At 36.4% G+C, this 19,539-nt stretch overlaps 1 protein-coding gene and 1 long non-coding RNA gene across 9 annotated transcripts in view; one reads left to right on the top strand and one right to left on the bottom strand.

Annotated features, from left to right (window-relative positions):
* The window catches only part of LOC134794578 (muscle-specific protein 300 kDa), a 202,018-nt gene that overhangs the window by 2,706 nt on the left and 179,773 nt on the right, over positions 1 to 19,539 (top strand). For 5 of the 8 annotated variants that reach the window (XM_063766429.1, XM_063766413.1, XM_063766418.1 and 2 more), the window contains exon 1: positions 5,040 to 5,340. The exons of 1 other annotated variant lie outside the window; for it this stretch is intronic. The gene's annotated coding sequence lies outside the window, so the exon portion shown is untranslated. Of the gene's footprint in view, positions 1 to 5,035; positions 5,341 to 19,539 lie in introns of those variants that run through there. 2 more of the 8 variants (XM_063766437.1, XM_063766410.1) reach the window with 2 other exon arrangements.
* LOC134796528 (uncharacterized) overlaps positions 1 to 19,539 on the bottom strand; it is a 66,148-nt gene that overhangs the window by 39,914 nt on the left and 6,695 nt on the right. The gene's annotated exons all lie outside the window — the stretch shown is intronic.

Raw genomic sequence — 19,539 nt, 5'->3', positions numbered from 1 at the left:
GGAGGTCGGCGACCATATGTCTATATGTCTCTCTATTGTTCAGTCATGCGAATTAGTCTATCTATATATGAAATTATATTAAAAGTTGTAAATACATTACTTATTGGCAGATACACATGATTACAGTGTAAACTCTTTATAACGTCACTCGATTTAACGACAAACTCCTTAAAATGTCGAAATTGCTTGACTTTGGTTGGTTTACCTTGTTTTCTATACAGTAATACACTCTATATACCGTCACGCTCACTCTATTTAACGACAACAATACGGCATAATGCATCATTAAGAAATACTTTCTAAGTTGCCGAAATTGATATAAACTGCAGCTGTGTACGTTTTTTTGTTTGCTGTTTTGTTGTTTTATTATCTAGCACGTGTTTACTTCGACTGACGTACCGGAGATTCTAAGAAAATTTGTCTTTTGTTTTTGCATGATCAACTTGCACATGTTTACCTCGGGCACTAGACTTTTGACAAGATGTTACACGTTATAAATTAATAGGCGTTATTATTTGTATGAAATGAATGTTCTTCTTGTGCAAAATGTGTTGTAAGTATATTATAAACAGATACATTAGAATATTTAGAATAGTGAGATGACCTTTTTATTTCACTCCATTTAACAACCATTCTCTATACTTAACGTCGAAAAATCCGCAGTCCCTTCAGTGTCGTTATATAGAGTTTACACTGTATTTATTAATTTTTACGTGGTTTACTATAATAATACTAAGATGTCTGGCTTACGTAACTTAAATAATAATTAGATTAAAAATATACATTTCTTATTGACAGAATATATTCGTAAAAACTCACACATCCAATATACAGAATACAAGTTATTAAAAATATAAGAACTGTTTAAAAATATGCAATTGGTAAGAATATTGTATACTTACCTACCACCACCTACCAGATCATGCATGGCCAGATTTTAACGTAAAGTCTTTATACTATTTATTGCTTTTATTTTTTTAAGCACTTTAAATTTATTGCTATCAAGTTATATTAATAAACCATAAAGTATTAGTATTTGAAGTCTTATATAAAATACTATTTTGATAACTAGCATAGGAAAGATGGCAGTAAATTCACTGTGACTACAAAATTTAGTATGACAATAACCCTCTACTACATATAGGGACCGTGCGCGTTGGAGGGTCTGCCATCTTGTGGCCTGAATCGGAAACATGTACATTGCCAAAACAAGTTCTACCATCTACCGTTCTTGTAGGTACGTTTCCTTATGCATAGTAGGTTCTGTCGTCTTGTGGGCTACATCGGAAGCATAAACGTCACATTTACGCGTCACGCCAAAATTCTGACGGCTCCTATTTTACCCCCTATAGTTCACGCACGCCCACTATAGGGACCGTGCGCGTTGGAGGGCCTGCCATCTTGTGGCCTGAATCGGAAACATATGTGCACATGTACATTGCCAAAGCAAGTGCTACCATCTACCGTTCTCGTAAGTACGTTTCCTTGTGCATAGTAGGTTCTGCCATCTCGTGGGCTACATCGGAATCATAAACTACACATCTACGCTTCGCGCCAAAGATCTGACGGCTCCTGTGCTGCCCCCTATAGTTCATGCACGCCCCCTATACACTTTATTCTCTTTAGATTAGATATTGAAGCGCGAGGTAAGCGTATTCGTTTGAGTTTTTGTTTGAACATTTTTTTAGCGGTTTTAGTTCAAGGGCATGGCTGTTCCAGGAGTCAATTTCCACTTACGTTTATAGCATGGGCGGTCACCATCCATAAATCGCAGGGGTTAACATTGCCTAGGGTAGTGGTCGACCTTGGGCTCAGGGAACTAGCTGTAGGTTGCTCGTACGTTGCGCTTTCCCGGGCTCAAAGTCTAACTAACAATAATGTTAGTTAGACTTTGAGCCTTTTAATTTGGATCGCCTCGCTAAAATGACCCATAATTTCCGCAAATCATTTTTTCTTCGAGGCAATTACTCCGTTCTCATTTTTTCCCAGTGGAATTTCTTCGCTTTATTTAATTTTTCGTGTACATTTTTTCATAAACAAAATTTTCCTTTTCTCAATTTATTCCCTTTTCTTTTTAATCCCAGTAGTTAAAATAACCAGTAGGGTTTTTTTTCACTAACTAAATATTCTCTATCTCCACATTTTCTCTTTTTTTTAATGCTAGTGGTAAAAATAACCAGGTTTTTTTCAAATAGGTAGGTTAGGGTTATTTTTTTTGATGACCCTATAAACGAAACTGCTCCCAGAGATAGGTAGGTTAGGGTTATTTTTTTTTGATGACCCTAAAAACGAAACTGCTCCCAGAGATAGGTAGGTTAGGGTTATTTTTTTTTGATGACCCTAAAAACGAATCTGCTCCCAGAGATAGGTATGGTTAGAGTTCTTGGCTGGCAGCGTTTGGTTTTTTACTTGTAGTTTTTTAGATTATGTTTTAATTTTAGTGTTTTTGATATTTGTTGTATGTGAAATACCTACAAGTAACAAATATAATTACTACACTATTAACATACAGTAACAAGAAAATATTATCCTAGATATTTAAAAGAACGAAAACTATAAGGAAAAGATTAATTTAAAAATATTAAAAATAGGCGATTGCGGAAGAAAACCATTGGGAAAATATGGGAACGGAGTAATTGCTACCGAGAATGAATGATTTCGGGAAATTATGGGCAACGCAAAATATGAGAACGGAGTAATTGCCTCGAAGAAAAAATGATTTTCGGAAATTATGGGCCACACTCGCGCACGAAGCTTCTTAGTTGCAGTTTACAGGTTAATTCAAAGGTAATGTTGGTTTCCTAACATAGGTAGAGTTAGACCAAGAAAAGTCTGCAGAGATTTTGACACTGGCACAAATAACATTGGCACTGCGTGTGCTGTCAAAATCTCTGCAGACTTTTCTTGGTCTAACTCTATCCACTTTTCTATACAATTAGTATGGCGACGTGTATACTTAAGGGGCATCGACCGTACACTGACATCGGGATGATATTTTTATCATGTTATTTAGTAGTCATCGTGCGTCTCGCTTGCGCCAATACATGTACGGACAAGAACGAGTGAAATGCACGATAACTAAATGACATCAGTTAGATGTCTTTCTGATATCAGTGTAAGTTTGAATTGGCCTGTTAGCCAAAAATTGTTTCGTATGTCCATATGTTCTACTCTACAGGTCGCATATCTAAACCAATTCCCGAATTTTGTAAGCAATTGATAGTTATGTTTTTATGGTCAAATTAGATTCTCTAAATTCTTCAAAACAACGGAACCATACATTTATTCAGTTTTAAACTCTGCTCTCGAGGTCTACAGCTCACAGAGCCACTAGTTTAAAATGGCTAGTTTAGTTTTTACACCACCAAACTAAATTTTAGAAAAATCCTGAACTTTGATTACATCCCAATCGAACTAGAACTTGGCACCCATAGAGATCTCATTCTTTTTCCGGCGAAGTCAACAACGACGCATATTCTTAATATTGAACTTGGCTCTCGTTTCACATTATGTTTTTGATGGGATTGGTTTCTAAACGCTTTCACCATGTTTTTCTGTTATAATTCTTAAGCTTGCTTTCAAAAATCGATGATCAATATTGTTTCCCCGCGATTCTATGTACAGCTTGGCAAAAAAGAGTACTTTAGAAATTAAAAAGTGGCAACACTGTAGTGTCGTCCCTTTCAAACCAATATGTATAAGAAAACGGGACGACACTACAGTGTTGCCACTTTTTAATTTCTACTCTTTTTTGCCAAGCTGTATACCTACCTAACCCTATAGTCTGTATCTTTAGATATTTAAATAAAAGTACTTAAACAAACAATTTGTACATTTTCGGGTAGTTATAACATTTATTGGTTAACCAACCAAATACAAAACCGTCTGGATCTGTCACTGAACGACCTGACTTTAAAGCTCTGGTTTCCTAGGATAGCGGTGCCGTCCTATAGCGGCCGTCTCCTCTCCATACAAAATACTACGACATCCATATTTAGCCGTATTATTTTGTAAGGAGACGGCCGCTATATGACGGCACCGCTATCCTAGAAAAACCGAGGTTAACCTACATTATTTGATCCGTTTGATCGTGTAATGTTTTCATCTACCCTCAACTAGCCTAAGGAGCCATTTGAGGGTAGATTTTGTTTACTTTTATTTAAATACCTAAAGATACAGAGTTAAAGTTTACGGCACTAACAACGGTAGGTACGTTCCTTTTACCGCGACTTTGATCTCGATTTACGGAATTGCGTTCCCGTTCATTTGTTCTTAATTGATGTTGTGTTATAGCTTTATTTTACGGCTTGCGAGAATCAAGAAAAACAACTCTAATGACTGTCATGTCATGAAAGATGTTTGAACGCCGTTTGAAATGTCAGGGTGGGTAAACGAACCTGTTGGATATTTGCTAATAAAATGCCTGATGCAATAAACCCATTTGTATTTCTTCTAATACGAAAAACCGGCCAAGTGCGAGTCGGACTCGCAAACAAAGGGTTCCGTACCATTATCTATAAAAACGGTCACCCATCCAAGTACTGACCCCGCCCGACGTTGCTTAACTTCGGTCAAAAATCACGTTTGTTGTATGGGAGTCCCATTTAAATCTTTATTTTATTCTGTTTTTAGTATTTGTTTTTATAGCGGCAACAGAAATACATCATCTGTGAAAATTTCAACTGTCTAGCTATCACGGTTCGTGAGATACAGCCTGGTGACAGACAGACGGGCGGACGAACGGACGGACGGACGGACAGCGGAGTCTTAGTAATAGGGTCCCGTTTTACCCTTTGGGTACGGAACCCTAAAAAAAAAGAAAAAAATCAGCTGCTACATACATTTCGGCGAATCGTATGTCAATATTTTCCATGGAAAAAATGAAAATACTTTTATTACTTATATCCCAAGTTCTGTTCTAGGACGACCTTATAATTAAAAATATATAAAAAATAAAGCAGCTATATTCCCAAAAAAGTCTATAGTGCCATTCCGATCGTCATGCAAAAGTTCACAATCCTCAATAAAAAGCTGTAATTGCTATATATAAACAGGCGGAGACCGCATCTCAGACTCGGATACGGTTTATACGATGTACTCACTGCTATATAAAACCAGGGAGAGAGCCAAAATCTAAATTTAAAGGCCGAAAGGAGCCGAGCGCCGCCGAGCCGCCCGCCCGCCTCAGTCCATCGCCGACTGCCGCCCCGACATTTCCAAACGCATCGCGGTAACCGTTAACGTAAACGGCAAAAAACTTCCGAACACCGAAGTGAAGTGAATTGAAAAGTTTGGATTTTCCAGTGCAGTGCCAGTGTGGTGTTTTGTTGTTAGTTACCGGTAACTACTTTTTATTTATTTTGATTTATTAACGACTAGCAATCTTTCGATAACTCTATGGAAGCCCGGATTAAGTTTCAATATGTCCGCCTTCCAGAATATTTTTTCCGGTTGCCAGTATTAGTACTCAACTTCGTAGCGGCATGTCTTATAACTTTATATATGTTTTAATACTATCTAAAGAAATAAAACTATCCGGCGGCTATTTCTTGTAATGCATGTGCCGGGTTTTTCCTAACCTCAAAATTAACATCCTCTAACTTTTGTACTTGTATATTGTGTTGGCCACGTTTTCTTATTCTAACTTAAATACACAATAATATAAAAAAATTGTATTGTTTTCAATGCAAAATTAGAAATTAGGCTATTGTACTCTCTTAGTAAATGGGCAATAAGAGCGTTCCATGCTCACGTATATACCGACAGCTTTGCAATTTTTTACTCTTACGTTTTCTGCGTGAAATAGTAAATGTTATGTAAATTGTTTACTTGTGCTATTTTAATAGGTATAGCTTAATAATAATGAGATTAATGACCTTGATAGAGTTTTTTTACAGTGCTTTCTTCTATCTTTTCTTTATTATTTTTCAGAACGTTTGTTATTATAGCGTAAGCGTTTTTGGGTTATTCGATATCAGCTGCTTTCGAATCAAATCCTCTGAAAAGGGTGAATTTCTACTGAGTTTGTCGGTGTTTTCAATATTTTTTTTACATTTCCGCATTGCGTTCCGCCTGGTTAAGGCCCAGTGCGGCGCGGATGCTGCCTTATTGATCTGGACTCGACTTTTCCTATTGCTGACTATCTATCTATTTATAGGAATTACGAGTACCGCATTAACGTTTTTATAAATCATATTCTTTTAATACTGAAAGCGTATATATATTCGATGTATATGTCTATTTAAGTATACGTATACTTATATGCAACTGTTCGTCAGTAAGCCTAAACGCTACAATAAGCCCACAACATTGCTTATCGACTCTTATCGACCCTTTTCAATTAAATCCCGATTTAGTTGTTGACGCTTCTCGCGGTGTTTAGGGCGGTTATTTACATCGATAACCAAATATTTTTCTATAAGCGGACCAGAATACCCCCGAACTTTGATTGAACGAAGCTCTTGTTCATATATGGCTTTTAGGGCTCAACTTAAACAAAGGACACGCATAGTAAAAAAAAAAAGTATTGCACGAAATAAATGTTGTGAGTTGTGACACAACATTTTGTTGCGATCGATTGATGGATATATGAATGCTTTGCACATAGCACTTGTGTGATTTGCTTAATTAGGGCGAGCGAAGCGAGCCCTATCACTATTCGACAATCTATGCATTCTTGTGGTTTGTGGTACACTTTACGGAAAAACTATCACACTGTTAGCTTTGAGATTTAACATAGTAATTTAAATTCATGTCTAGATGTGTTATCAAACATAAAAATATCATTTTATAAACATAAAAAATAAATAAAAGGGTCAATAATGTGTATTACTACTAACGCCAACTGTTGACCTAATGTTAGTTATTTATTTTCCTAACAGATGGCGTTAGTAGTAACAAGGTTAAAGGTTGTTCCGTTAAAAATGCGCTGGGTTTTTGGCTCAGTATAATTGGGTAATTGACTACTAGTGAAATAAGTTTCTTTTTTCGGACTGTCAAAACGAGATGCTACTAAGGAATTTACATGAAACACTAGCATGAGACGTCACAATCAAATTACCTACCTACTCTTTATAGTTTTATACGGGATTTAAAATAGAAATGTGACTATCTACGTTTATTAATCTTCTGGTGCTTTATTTCATGCATGGTGTACAGTCAAATACCCTATTAGTAATAATAATTAATTATGAGTGAATACGTGACTATTTTTTTTTATTGAATCTTTTTTTTTATATACCACATCGGTGGCAAACAAGCATACGGCCCGCCTGATGGTAAGCAGTCACCGTAGCCTATGGACGCCTGCAACTCCAGAGGTGTTACATGCGCATTGCCGACCTTTTAAAAACCTGTACACTCCTTTTTTGAAGAACCCCATACTGTAGACCCTCGGGAAAACCTCGGAAGGGAGCTCATTCCACAGCCGGAACGTCCGCGGGAGGAAATTCCTCTTAAATCGCACAGTACGCGATCATTTAGGTTCTAGGGTGTGAGGATGAACACCCTGCCGACGACGAGCGGTGCGGTGATAGAAAGCGGTCGTTGGCATCATGTCAAATAGTTCCTCAGAGCACAGCCCATTGTACAAGCGGTACACTGAGAGAAAAAACTAACAAAAACACACTTAGAATTACAAAAATAAAACTTAATCCGGGGACAAGGAGAGTCAACTAATAGGAACAAATTGACTTTTGCAATTTCCATTTAGTAGGAAATACAACTTCTATATTTGTAATTTGAAGTATGCTATTAGAGTAATTTCAGAAATTTGGTTTTGTTATTCCGAGAGGTGCTTTAGCAATATCGGAGGTGATGACGTCATGGGTGAAAACTAACCGTTTTGTAATTCTAAGCGTGCTTTAGCAATATCGGAGACGATGACGTCATAGGTTTTACTAAACTGTACTGCGATTCCAAGCTAGCTGTTGTTATTCTAGAGATAATGACGTCACAGGCAAAAACTAAACTGTTTGCAATTCCTCCGCCCCTAGCAAACGGGCGCCGCGAGAGCATGTCGCGCGCGTGGTAGCTACCCGTCTCTATTTCTGTCTGTATGAATAAAAAAGCATTTGGTAGTATATCTCTGTACTAAAGAGGCACTATAAAAGCCTGTCGAGATATTCTACCCATTCCTTTCTTATTCATACAGTCAGAAAGAGACTAGTAGTTATTACGCGCGCAACATGCTCTCGCGGCGCACCTGTGCTAGGGAGGTTGGAATTGCAAACAGTTTAGATTTACCTTTGATGTCATTATCACTAGAATAACAACAGCTAGCTCGAAGTTGCAGAACAATATATTCCTGTAGACCCCAACTACACAGTAGGTCGCGGGTTAATATGTCCATGGCCCACAATATATCCTAAATTTATTATTTAACTTAAGTATGTTTTAAACAAAGAAGACACGAGACACGCCCGCCCGACATCCGACACAATACTAACTCTAACCAAATGAACGTAGCAAGTAGCTGTGTTGGTATTACAAAACTCGTTTAGTGATTGGTACAACAATGAACATAAACACAACAAGTCTATCTACTGAATACCAGTAAACTTTGTAATGTCGCTATAGTAACAACTGAATTGTTATTTTAAATGGGGTAATGTTATTCCCGCGAACTCGTTTTTTAGATATTACAAAACTATGTAAGTGAGACATTTACTAAAATCATAACTTGAAATCACAGATGCTTTTTTCCAAAAATCACAAACTTTACTAGTAAAAATCGGAGAATTTTAGTAGTAATAAAAATGGATTGTAACAAATACTGAACTTTGTTTAATGCTCCATTTACTAAAGTCTGTTTGCTGAAATTAGATTTAGTATTACTGAGCTGTTTGTAGAAATAAATAAATTTTACAGAAATAGTGAAACTTCCATGATTACTACTAAAACTTAATTTTTTCCCCCAGTACAGAACTGTTTATTAATTCCTGGTGGTGATTTTTCTCTCAGTGTAGAACACACACAAGGAGGCAAAATCTCTCCTTAGACTTAAAGGTTCAATACCGCTTGTGAGTTTGGGATCATCGACGATTCTTACAGCGCGCCTTTGGACTGAGTCGAAGGGTCCAAGCTGGCATCCAGGTGCTCCTGCCCAAAGGTGACAGCAGTACTCCATATGGGGTCTGATCTATAATCGTTTTTACTACTATGTCGGTTAAAATCACACGTGACTGCTTTCGATATTGCGGCAATAATGCAGCAGTGGCGGCGCGTCAAACATATCCATAGGCAAGCCGGGGCTAATTTGGCTTACATATATTTCCTTAACAACTATGCTCCAACGTCCAAAAACAGGCAAGCCGGTGGGAATCGGCTTTTATGGACGCGCCGCCACTGAAATGCAGTTGGCAGTAATATCGCAGTCGGCAGCAGTATTGCAGCGCGATATTATTACTTCCTTACTGTTTCAAATGCCAAAATCGATTTCGCTGCCAGGGTTTTTGACATTTGAGGCAATAATGTAGTCGGCAGTAATATTGCAGTCAGCAGCAGTACTGTAGCGCGCAAATGTCGAAATCGACATCGCTGCCAGGATTTTTGATATTTGCGGTAGTAATGCAGTCGGCAGTAATACTGCAGTTGGCAGCAGTATTGCAGGGCGATATTACTGTTTGAATTGCCAAAATCGATGTCGCTGCCAGGGTTTTTGACATTTGCGGTAGTAATGCAGTCGGCACACTCGGCAGTAGTATTGCAGCGCGCAAATGTCGAAATCGATATCACTGCCAGGAGTTTTTAATTAATATTATTTACATTTGCAGTAATATAGTCGGCAGTAATATCGCAGTCGGCAGCAATATTGCAGTGCGATATTACTGCCTTACTGTTTTAAATGTCAAAATGGATGTCGCTTTCCACTCTGGACGACCGGCTAAAGCAAGACAGAGGTAGAGGGCCCTTTTTATCCATATCGGGTGGCAGAACTTCTCACTTCCCAGGAGCAGTGGGAATGTTTCTTCCCAACAGCTCTCCGCAAACTGCCCTGCGTTGACTGATTGTGCTGGTCTATCAGCAGGCGATGGGGTCGTCAGTGTCGTCACATCGCTACGCCCATATTCATGTCTACCCATCAAGAACCTACAGGTGCTCCGGACATTTGTAAGGCGTGCGCGGAGTTTAAGCCAACACGTGGGGCCCTTTTGACATTTTAATGAGATGTAGTAGTAGTAGTAAAACACTTTATTGTACAAAAAGAAACATAAAACATGAAAAAACACACACAGTTTTATAGTACATAGGCGAATGTATCTCTTTCAGGGATCTCTTCCAGTTAACCTTTGAGCAATTGAAGAGAAAAAGAGGAGAGAACGGTAGACTTAAAAGCTGTACTAAACGGCATTAAAATATGAGATGTTTTGGATACATCAAGATATAGATATGGTTCCCTTATAATAGATTCCGTAATGTTAAACACTCATGTATTGAAATGTAGGAAACAAGAATATATTTGTACGAGGAATTTAATGTAAGTAGGTACCTATTGATATAATATAATACAAACAGTCTGAAAATGATTTGGGGTATTAATTATATTCAGAAGCCCTTCTTCTTCTTCTCGTGTCGATGGTTTCGTATTTCATATTAAGCGGGACCAGAAGGTAGCGACGGACAGAAGCCCTTACTCGTATATCACATCATATCCTTTTTAGAGTTCCGTACCTCAAAAGGAAAAATACGGAACCCTTATAGGATCACTTTGTTGTCCGTCCGTCCGTCTGTCTACTAAGACCTTTTATCTCGGGAACGCGTGGATGTATCGAGTTGAAATTAAAGCATAAGGTCCTAAAAGCTGTAAACAATTCAAACTTCTAAGTTATCGGAAGAAAAGATACTTGTCCGGTTTTTTAAGATGAGTCTCTTATTAAACTACCTTAGTAATTATAACTATATACTGAGTATATAGGTAGAAAAACTCCGCGAGCCTTATAAAGCTCTGCTTTTTGCTAGTAAATAGTAATTCTGATCTGACAGAATTATTAATATTTTACAACTCAAACTAGAATCTGGGCAGCTGCTCCTTCGAATAAAATGTATCGTAAATCATATTCATCACCGAAAAATCTTGACGAAAATAGGACGTTAATGAGAATTGCTTTTCCTATAATACTTCGTCAGCAAAGTCTTTTTGAGATCCACGTCCAATATTTAATTGTTGCCTATGTTATTTTTCATTGATGCCTTTCGTCACTTCGGTCTGATTTTACATGTTTAGTTATCTGTGTTTAGAGCCGATAATATATTTCTTTGCGATATGTATTGGTTCAATTTGAATTGATATGTAGCGCGTGGTAATAAACGAACCTCTTGATGTTCGATGTTCAAATCTAGGACACAACGACTCTTCATCCCCGCCACAAATCACCACTAGACGCTGTTCTGTAATCCCTTCTATCCAGGGTATCCTACCTGTCTTTAACGCCATGTTCCTTTTGCGCGGGGCCCGGGCATATGCCTACTAGTTACCACTAAGTAGGTAGAAGATCTGTGCTCGTTTGCCAACTCCGCGATTGAGTAACACGCCAATAACTCGCAAAAATTATCTTCTTCCTTACATAATAAGTCACGCGATGCCCTAATATCCTGGTTTCTTCTCTTTCTCCTGACATATTGCATGATGTCAAACTGGCGTGCAGGCCTGCATAATACCGGAAAATAATAGCGTTTTTTATGGATTGCCTTGACTCAACTGTTAGTGTAGTAAATAAAGGTAGTGGACCCCGCAGTAATTCCTCAGCCAGAAAAAACTTTACAGTATGATAAAGTATCAATAAATAAAAAGTATTGTATAAATTTCCAAAGAATAATAATAATAGGATTTAAGTAAATACCTAAAGTCTTAAATCGTTAATATCTTTTTACGGAAAAATGCTCCGTTTAAACTTTCTTCTCCGGACATATTCATGTAACGTATTGCAACAATATATGAAATATCAAAAAAAAATTCCCCGTAGAAATACCAATATTAACAAAATATAATTTTTTGGCGTGTGTTGGACCGGAAAATTGCTCAGTCTAATTTTTTCACTGGAATGCCATTTTATTGCCGATTTATACCTACAAATTGAAAATCTAAAAAAGTTACCATGTAACTATACTTTTTTCAGAAATTGCCTTTTTACTCGCTGTGGAAAATTTCTCTATCCATTTTATTTATTGAATTAAGTTCACAGTTTTCTTTCCATTCAACTATAAAAACATCCAAAAAAAAACGAGCGTATTAAAAACTAAACATATCGGGAGCAGTATATAGGGAGCGGGGTGTACAAGGGATGATATTTCTTATGGATATTTTGGATTTAAGTATATACGTGACTACTTAGTATATATTTAAAAATAAATCAGGCTGAGAAATTTTCCACTCTCAGTTTTTAATAGTTCTAAAATACATAAACTTGGGTATGCATTTTTTTTTGGATTTTCTTACCCACTACGCCAAATTATATTCTAAGATCATATAAGAAGGAAAAAATGGCAGAGCAATTTTCCGATGAAAATGAGCGTCAAAAAAGGAATTATCATAAAAAAAATATTCTCATGTTTGACAAAAGTTTTAGATTTTTTTCTAGTATCACATACTGATACAAATAACTTATTTGGTAAAATAATTTTGGACGGAGGAATTACTCGGTTCAATATATAAACAGATTTGTATTTTTACGTATAAAAACCTAACTTAGGAGTGTTTTTTTTTTGGATATTTCATATGTTAGTTTCGGCTCATACTATACAATAACCAAGCAAAATTTCATCGACTGAGGAATTAATGCATGGGTCTCCATACAACATCTTGCTTCGTTTACTCCACTATGTCGTCGGAGGGAGGATAATGTTTGGCATGTATTTTTAATGGATTTTGATACCTGTCTATGTCATTTCTACCTATGCATGTAAACTATACTTTAAGCGTTGCTATATTCGTTAACTACAGTCGTGAATTATGGCATAAGGTATTACCTACATCTATTTTATTTGAGACGTTAAATACATCTTTTTATTTTTCTTTGGGGTATACGTTTCCTGCAACTGGCGTGATGTGAGTGTCTAAAGAACGAGTAAACGAATGGTTTTAAATCTAGTATCTAATATATAATCTAGGCGCAGATATCACTCCGATTTCAAAAATATGTTCTGGTTTCGAGTTTCACGCTGTTATTTATTTCTATAGGAACATACTTGTTTGCGCCACCGAAATGCAGTGAATTATATCAAATAAAGATCGTATACTATATTTTAAAATTAGTTTGAGTCAGTCAGCGATTCAACTCATTCGAATTATGATTTACGACAAAGGCGTATGGTGACATCCTGCGACGTTGCGTGCTTTTACGTTGTAAATAAAAATATCGGTTGGATGCTACGTGTATCATAAATTTTCGCTTCCTGTTACTGAAGTATACTGCCATGCAATTCAGAAATTCAATAGCTGATATAGTTTTACAATGAACATGCAGTCCTACTGTTTTACAGACTCTGTATTTAATATTTATGCTTTATTACCAGTGGCGGATTTGCAGTGTTGGCCGCCCTAGGTAGGCCCCAGGCGCTGTAGTAACACAGAATAACTAATAGTACTACCGTACAGAAAATTCACTCCTTCACAAAAGTCAGCTTTAGGTATAAAATTATACCTATACTCGCCGCCTGCAACAAAATTGAAACTTATCACCGCGCACGAACGGTGAATCTTCTTTGCACGAGCGTCACGTGACACGACTATCGTGCGGTCGAGCGGCAGCCCACTGCCATACGCCTGCCCGGCCCGGGAGGGCGCCGGCCAAATGTACATAAACTGCGTAGTGACACCCCCCTGGTAGTAACTACTTACTAGCCGCCCCTTTCACATCACCTATCTATAGACTACCGCCCCTAATATCTTGCCGTTCTAGACCCGGGCCTACTGGGCCTTAGGGCAAATCCGCCACTGTTTATTACAATTTCTGTCAAATTTGAAAAGTTTTGTTTTGCTAGTGAAGTTAACTAATTATCTGGGGCATTAGGACTGCACAAAAACAAGATCCACAGTCGCATAATGACGTTTTAAACTAACCTTGCCCTCGTGACTTAATTCTTCTTATTTTTAACGTAAGAATGAAGGTAATGTTCTTGTGGCAGCGTTCCAGGGCGCTAACCCAAACTAAGGTTTGCACTACCCAACTGACGTAGGGAGTGTGATTTTTTTCAGTATATGACGTATATGTGTGTAGGTATGTTATGTATGTCTATTTCCTCCGACGTAAACGGTTTGAAAGATTTTGACATGTGATAGCTGGTTTATTAGTGCACGACACCTTGCATTTTGTGACTATGCGCTGAAACTTGGCACAGTTGATTCTTAGCTAGTCTCGAGCAGATACAGACCGGGAGCCGTCGAGAGCCACCTCTCATTTAGTGGGGGGAGGGGGGAAGTTCGACGCTGCCGCGCTTCACTTGGAGCAACATTTCTCTAAAACTATACCTATTAGGGCATGTGATATATAATTTTCGGATAAATTAAGGATGAGGAATCTATTTTTCGAACAAAAACAATGCACTTTCTAACAAAAAAAAGCATAAAGTAGAAAAGACAAAAAAACCTAATTTTATTTTTTTGTAATTAGGGGCTGTCCATAAATTACGTCATCGTTTTTTGACGATTTTTGACCCCCCCCCCCCTAAAATCATCCAAAAATCATGCTTCAAATGACCCCGTTTCCTCCTACGACATGCTACCGTCATCCGATGTCCAGACCCCCCCCCCCCTAATTTGAAATGACGTAATTTATGAATAGCCCCTTACTTACCAATTTTTTTTTTTAAGTTTTGCAGGAATCTGAAAACGAAAAATATAGTCGTAAAGCTACACTTATTACGTTTAAATAAATATATAGTTTATTATACAAATCTGTTGATAAATGGGAGATAAAAAATAATAATTAAGCGTGGGTCAGAGTGATCTCAATGCAAAATATTATTAAGGTGGGAAAGTTACTTATAATTTGTTCTACAATCGTTTTTTTTTTTCGTTTTTCGTAAATAACTCGTAAACGGTAGCCCACAGCAAAAAAATATCTTTTACGTAAATAATCTGTTTCAGATTTCTTATAAAATAAGTGCTACTTTTTTTCGCTAGGATCAATATTAAAAAAATATTGAAGGGAGAAAATAAATTCTAAGGTCCCCTTTTTTAGTCATTCGTAAATAACTCGTAAACGATGGCCGATAGCAAAAAATGTTTTATTACATGAATAATTTACATAAAATTTCCTACAAAAAAGGTTATTCAAACTTTTTCGCTAGGATCAATATTTAAAAAAGGGGACCTTAGAATTTATTTTCTCTCTTTAATATCGTTTTTAATATTGATCCTAGCGAAAAAGTTTGAATGACTTTTTTTGTAGGAAATTTTATGTATAATTATTCATGTAATAAAAAATTTTTTGCTATTGGCCATCGTTTACGAGTTATTTACGAATGACTAAAAAAGGGGACCTTAGAATTTATTTTCTCCCTTCAATATTTTTTTTTAATATTGATCCTATTGAAAAAAGTAGCACTTATCTTATAAGAAATCTGAAACAGATTAATTACGTAAAAGATATTTTTTTGCTGTGGGCTACCGTTTACGAATTATTTACGAAAAACTAAAAAAAATAAGCGATTGTTGAACAAATTATAAGTAACCTTCCCACCTTCATATGAGATCACTCTGACCCACGCTTAATATTATTTTTTATTTCCCATTTATCAACAGATTTGTATAATAAACTATATATTTTTTTAAACGTAATAAGTGTAGCTTTACGACTATATTTTTTGTTATCAGATTCCTGTAACACTTAAAAAAAATGGTAATTATAAAAAAATCTAAAATACGTTTTTTAGTCTTTTCTACTTTATGGATTTTATTGTGAGAAAATGCATTGTTTTTGTTCTAAAAATAGATTCCTCATCCTTAATTTATCCGAAAATGATATATCACATGCCCTAATAGGTATAGTTTTAGAGAAATGTTGCTCCAAGTGAAGCGTGGCAGCGGCGAACTTCCCCCCTCCCCCCCACTAAATGAGAGGTTGCTCTCGATGTCTCCCGGTCTGTATCTGCTCAAGACCAGCTAAGAACCAACTGTGCCAAGTTTCAGCGCATAGTCTCAACGTGCAAGATCCCCATACAACGGTGTGCACTAACAAACCAGCTATGAGGCATAAGATACGTCTCAGTTGTGGGTGGGTGAACTCTCACCCTAACCTAAACCTTAAAAGTAGCTATCTATAAAAAAACTGATATATATACATTGTGTTCCGTTCATTTCAAGGGTGCAACGAAAGGTCGGTTACGTAAGCGACCGAATGCATACCTTGAGCTTAAATTCAGTTACTTTCTCAAAGACATTGGTATTCTAATGAACTCCATTTTGGAGTTACTTAATGAATAATTTAGTTTTATCTGATAAGGCCCCTACATGCGAGTACACCTGCCTTAGGGTCTGTTTACAGATTGCTTAGTGTTTAGTAAGAGTTTATACATTTGCTAATAAACGCAAGTACCTACCTACTATCTCCATCTCGGACGATCGATGTTCGGAACGACATTCATTATATGTAATAGTTTTCAATTGTTTGGTAGAGTTAAATATAATGCCCGTGTTACAACAACACTATATTACGTATGCCGCATTAATGACTTTTTATGAAAAATAAAATATGTAAATACAAATTTTCGATAATTAACTATGCCATTTAGTTTCCGTAAATGTACTTACTTAGCCATACCTCGAAGTTAACGGAATTCAATAAAAACACCATGCATATATATACATATATGTGTGTGCACATGTCTATTCATTCATAGGTACTTTTAAGCTTTTAACTTATAACGAGCGCTAACAAATTTCAAAAGTGTGGTCCAATCCGGCACCTCCCTTTTTGTCGTCCCTGAATAAGCTATACGCTGCTAATTTTAGTGCTTTTTGCCGGAAAAGACAATAAGAACTAAAATTAGAAAAATAAAATTGTTAAGACTCATACAATAAATACTACTTATATAAAAACAATACCTCTATACCCCATTATGTTACATATTCGCATGTAACACATAGTTTCGGTATCCCTATAATTTTCCTGCGGCGGAACACTAAATTTTCTCTTTTATGACTGCGTTTATTCCCTTCTGTGAGGTTCGCTTTCTCCGCCATATTGCTAACCGAGTATTGTCTACTACAAACGAACGTTAAATCGAGGGACAATAGAGTTATTTAGAAAACGACAAGCTTTTACTGCTTATGGTTTTGTTATTGGCTTTGAGCGACTAATACAAGGGGCCCACAGATTACCAGTTCGCCGGACGATATCAGCCTGTCAGTTAAACGCAAAAGGTGACAGTTCCGAACAACTGACAGGCTCATATCGTCCGGCGGACTGGTAATTCGTGGGCCCCTAGAGTTTTTAGGGATCATAGGTACTAGTTTTTGTAAATAGTAATAATTAGAATACAATGATTCGTATGGTAAAATATTACAATATTTAAGCATGCATTACAATATTTTGACAATTTTACCTCATGCCATGAAAAATAAGTTGATTAGACCTGTCAGTCAGCATCGCTATTCAAATAGGGCATTTTAAATTATTCACGTGAGATATGAATAATTTTCGTATTAATCAAAATGATTTACGAGTATTGTCCAATTCCATTTGCAAAGAGTACAGATCCTTGTTGTTAAGTTCTCGCTCGTTCTCAATTCGTCATCAAATCGCTGGCCCAATAATACAGGGTTCAATTATCTGTTGGCAGAAATAACGTATAGAAAATTAAGAAAATGGGGAAAAACGCGAATGGAACTAAAAATACCGGAGAAAAAAAATTTTGGGGAATTCATCTATACAGTCCTATGTTCTACTTTTATCGAACTGAAATTTGCACATTGTCATAGTGACATTAAGTCGAATTTCAACTATCTTGAAAATGTAACATAAAACCCTGTAATATTGGGCCAGCGAAATGTAATCTTCCAGGCTTAGCCATCCAGAAAAGATTCCATCATAAACGTTTAGCCAGTCAAGTTACGTCTAGGGCTTGCAAATATTCGAAACTTTCAGGTATTCGAATATTCGACTTTTTCTGACGACATATTCGAATATTCGAATAATTATTCGAATATTATAAAAAATAAGAAAAAGAACGAGAAATCGGTTTATTATCGTTTTATTCAAAAGCTTTTTTCACATATTGCTAAAACTAATGATATTTTGCAGAAATTAACTAGATTTTATCATCCTACTATGAGGTGCCCACATTTATAAAAACAAGTAAAACGCCAAAATAAGACGTATTCAATATTTCTAGATAAAACTTTTATTATAAATGCGTCGTTGCGTGAAATAATATAACTTTAACCATCCAAACACCTAGGTATGTAAGATATTTTTTTTAGTAGGTAATTATTTTTTGATTTAAATTAACTTGTAGTCACTCAGAGGCCTGTAAAAAGGCATGTACCTAATTCCATTGTATTTTGAATCTTTATTGACTTTGTTTGTTTTGGCAAGTTTTTATTCCTAAAGGTCGACTTAATTATATAATATTGGAATATTTAAGGGAAAAAGTTAGTTGACTACTGGGTGGACTATTCGTTAGCTAAAGGTGCATAGTTAGATTACCTACTTGGGCAGGTTTGGTATGATCAAATCTGAGAATTGCGATAAGTGCGGGCAAGGTTTAGTCTTCAAAAAATCGCTTAACGCACGCTTGCACTGAATAAACAGAATGACCTTTATAACTTAAAACTTACGCACCGTAAAAATAACATACTTTTTGATTTCGTTTTCTTTCAAATTGAGTTAAGTTTCACTGTATTCACGAAGTCTATCGAGAGGAATACAGTAAAAATATTATTTCCTTCGTATTTGGGTACCTATCGTTCCTCATTCACTGTAAATACCCGGAAAATACACAGAAACTGTAACTACAGCGGATGAAATAGATTTTTTATACTAATAAAAAATATTCGAATATTCGAAACCTGCGCGGCCGAATATTCGAATATCAAAACAGGTCGAATATTCGACAAATTCGAATATTCGAATTGCAAGCCCTAGTTACGTCAATACGTTTTTTCATCATTAGTCAAACGTCGTTCTAGAGCCATTCGATTCTCTAATTTTAGAGCTGCAACTCTAGCGTTAATCGACGAATTTAGCTCAAAAAATAAACTTGTCTAATGTTATCTGTATGATTTATTGCGCTAGCAATTTGGCGTACTCGTAGGAGTGAATCGTTTGAGTTTTAGGTTTGATGGTCGCCGAATTGTACAGTCAAGTGTAAAAATATGGTTGCACAAATCATCTCAAAAATATGTCCCATAGTTCTTATGTTAGCGAATTAAGAACTATGGGACATATTTTTGAGTAAGTTGTCTACACCCATATTTTTACACTTGACTGTACTATGTGACTGTAATTTGCACACGAAGTAGACAAGGTATCAGGGGTTCTCAACCGTTTTTTTGCATACAGCAGATTTTTCATAAAAGTCCCACTAATATTAAATGCG

Source organism: Cydia splendana, chromosome 1 (assembly GCF_910591565.1).
Source record: "Cydia splendana chromosome 1, ilCydSple1.2, whole genome shotgun sequence".
Classification (NCBI taxonomy): domain Eukaryota; kingdom Metazoa; phylum Arthropoda; class Insecta; order Lepidoptera; family Tortricidae; genus Cydia; species Cydia splendana.
The sequence above is the reverse complement of the archived record's forward strand: the minus strand, read 5'-3'. Positions and strand labels throughout refer to the sequence as shown.